This window comes from Chrysemys picta, chromosome 3, assembly GCF_011386835.1.
Source record: "Chrysemys picta bellii isolate R12L10 chromosome 3, ASM1138683v2, whole genome shotgun sequence".
Classification (NCBI taxonomy): domain Eukaryota; kingdom Metazoa; phylum Chordata; order Testudines; family Emydidae; genus Chrysemys; species Chrysemys picta.
The window spans coordinates 125,075,714-125,079,293 of NC_088793.1; positions in this window are offsets into that span (position 1 = coordinate 125,075,714).

The window sequence follows — 3,580 nt, forward strand, 5'->3', positions numbered from 1 at the left end:
ATATTCCCATCCTCACAGTCACTGTTTGGAGATGCAAAATTATCAGGAGGGGGAAATAAGCAGGATCCTCCCCCTTCCCCCCGTGATCTAGTGTCCTAGAAATGACAGCTCGGGTGTTAAATAACCAAAGAAACTGCCTGCCAACAACACACTGCTCCAGGATAGGACCAAGTATATTAGCATCAGCGTTGAGCAGCACTCTCATTGCATGCAGCAGAATCAAAACACACGCATAGGCAGAGTTGCAAAGTAAGGTAGTGGGTGAGGGGATCAGCCTTGCATCTCTGGACACCGCAACCTGCACTCCTTTCCCCCCTTGAAAACGCGCGCGAGATCACAGCTTAGGGCTTGATCCAGCCCCATTGAATCCAATGGGAGTTTTGCCATTAATGTCAATGAGAGCAGGATCATAGAATCTTAGAGCCATAGTATTAGAAGGGACCACAAGGGTCATCTAGTCTAACCCCCAGCCAAGATGCAGGATTTGTTGTGTCTAATCCATCTCAACAGGGCCCTGTTCCCTACTGGACAGTCAATACTTTAGTGCTGCTCAAGTAGCACTGTGTTCACTAGAGGCCCCAGAGGGAGCTGGCAGGGCTGATGCCAAATAGGGAGGGGAGCAAAGCGCTCAGTGAAGAAACTTGCACAGCTTCCCCTCACATTTGCCTTTCATTTCAAAAACACAAGGAGAGAGAATGAAAGGGAGAAGACACAGACATGCATCTGAAGAAATCAGGGGTTTTACCCATGAAAGCTTATGCCCAAATAAATCTGTTAGTCTTTAAGGTGCCACCGGACTCCTCGTTGTTTTTGTGGATACAGATAAACACATGTCCCCCTCTGATACTAGACATGGCCTAGTGACCTGAGTGTGAGCTGGGATCTAGGTGACCTGAGCTCTATTCCTAGCTATGCCAGTGCCTTGTTGCATGTCCTTAAGTCAGTTGCTCATTGCTCTGTGTCTCTTTCTCCATCTGTAAAAGGACACTTTATCACCCCACCTCTGACGAGTGCATTCAGCCCCACTGCTGAACGGTGCTAGGTATTCTACATATTCTTACACCAAATGAAGCTATTGGGGCATTGTGCCCTGCCCTCGGCAGTGGTTTGGTGCCACCCACTATCCCTGTTTTCACACTACAAACAGTCACTGAACTATACGAAAAGGAAGTCATGTCGCCGAATAAAATGTCACCTACCGCTGTTGTGGTCTTTCCTTATGAATAATAGATCCCTCCACCCAACCTAAATAAAGAAATTGGCTTGGACTGCTATTGCAGACAGCTCATCAATACCACACATACACACCAATATCTGGCCCAGGGATGCTTTGTATTTACAAGCCAGCCTGGGGTAGTCAGAATTACTGAGGTTGTGATATGGAACCCTGGGAGAGAAAGCTGTCCATTTCCCCATGCAATAATAATAACCTTTTAGAACAGGCCCAGTTTTGAGGTAAGTCACAGCTATTGCTTTCTCCCATCTCTCTCTTCATTCTCACCTCTAAGCTACTATCAAATGCTTCTACACATCTCCACATCTTGAACATGGTTTGTCTAAACTAGTGTTTAGATGGGCAAAAGTACCCAAACAGGGCCCAATTTGCCAATCCATTACATCAATTTTATGTTGGTGTAATTTTACACTAGTGACTTCAATGGAGTTACACCACAGTAAAAGTGATGTAACAGAGTGGTGAATCTGGCCCCCTACTAGCTGCAAGATGTTGAGTTCTTATTAACTTCTCGCTCTTTTCGGAGTCACTTGATGGGGAAAAAGAGAAGGCAATAATCATGAATGATGGGGATGTAGATGGTGCTTGAACAATCATGTGCCAGAACTAATTTTATGGCTGGCATGGCCCACTATTTATTACACTGGCTACAAATGGCCTTTAATGTCTCTGTCAAGATAAAGTGGACAGTCTTCTATGTGAATCTTTTGAGGGATTTGGCCACCAAGTGAATGTGGAGGCTTTTCAAATGAACAGGCAATAAGTATCTTCTTTGTTATATCTATGTAACCCTTCTGCCAGGTGAAGCCAGCAGCAACCAGGGCCAGGATCAATATCTAGGGGTTCCTTTTCAACAATACAACACAGAACTGGCTCGAGCCCCTACCCAGTAACACCACCCTGGGCGCCTTTGAGAGGCAATACTTGCAACCACAGAGTCTGAGTGTAGAAAAGAAACTTTTAATGAAAGGAGGGAAATCACCCAACATTTATTAGAGAAAATGCCACAAACCGGATTCATAATCATAAAACTGGAAGCAGGACACCCACCCCAGAATGCGTGGGGCAGTGCCTTCTGCCTCATGTTCTTGAGTTCCACAACCAAAAGTTCCTTTACTGTGTCCCTCTCTGCTCCCTCACCCACACCTCACTCTCAGTGGTTGTCCTTGGCCAGTGAGGACCCAGGGTTCAGAGATGCATCTGTGTGAGTTCACCTCCCACCAGGGAAGAAGGCACCTTGCTTGCTCTGCCATCTGAGCACTTGCTCTGGCTGGCCGCCCCACCAGCCGCAGTTCCTCGCCACTGTCCGTCCCGCCAGCCACTCCTTCTGCTCCTGCCAGCCGACTGCTTGCTGCTCCCACCAGCTGACTGTCAGTCACCTTCTGCTGCCACCTGCCTGTCTGCTGTGACCTCTGCAAGTCAGTCTTTTAGTGGCTGTCAGTGACTTTCAGCTTTTAGCAGGCTGGGCAGAAATGCTGTCCCACCACAAGTGATTTCAGTTCTCATTTAAGTACTTAAAATAACAAAGGCTCCTAATGGAGCCTATTTAGCTCTACCTTTGAACAGTGGGGAACAGGTTAAACCAGGCCAGGGACCCTTAGGGACAGTCCTCACCTCCTGGCTAGGACACCTGTCCCCACCCCTCTTACTTTCACAGGGGTCTGGCATTCAAGCCCCTGGCTTAACGAGGTCCTTTCAGCTGAGGGTGACCCGCTCATTTGGGACAGGTTAAGCACAGTTCTGCTCCCCTTTATTCATACAATAAAGACAACAACATTTCACTACCCCTGCATTCAGTACTAAAATGACTGTTGTTGGGTTACAAATCAAAGTTGATCACTTTGAGCAACACAACTCTATCTGCTGGCCATCTCGGCAGAGTAGGTGTGTTCATGTAAATACAGTTTGCTCCTGAAGTCTCTCCTCCTCCCCAAGTAGCTGTCAGGGGAGAGTTCATTCAGACCCTACTTACCCCAATTTTATCAGGTGTCTCAATTTGGGGTTTTTTTCAGAGTCCCCTTTTTGAGGGCCCAGCAATACCATCCTCTTTTTGATATAAATATCCTAGAGGATTGAATAAGGATAAAACTGGAGTAAGAGATCCTGCCTGGAGGGTTTTTTTTAATCACCCTACAATATTCTGTAGCAGGGATATAATTTTCCATTAAATTTTATATCATAATCTTCCCCTTCCAAATATATGGTTTTTTTTTCTGTAACATGTTGTAGGACTTTTGTCCATGTTTTAGGAAGTTACAGCCTGGGTCTGGCTTTTCAGAAGGGCTGCTACTAATACTATAATCATGCTGCCAGGTTTTGTTCTTTATTATAGAATCACAGAAATCA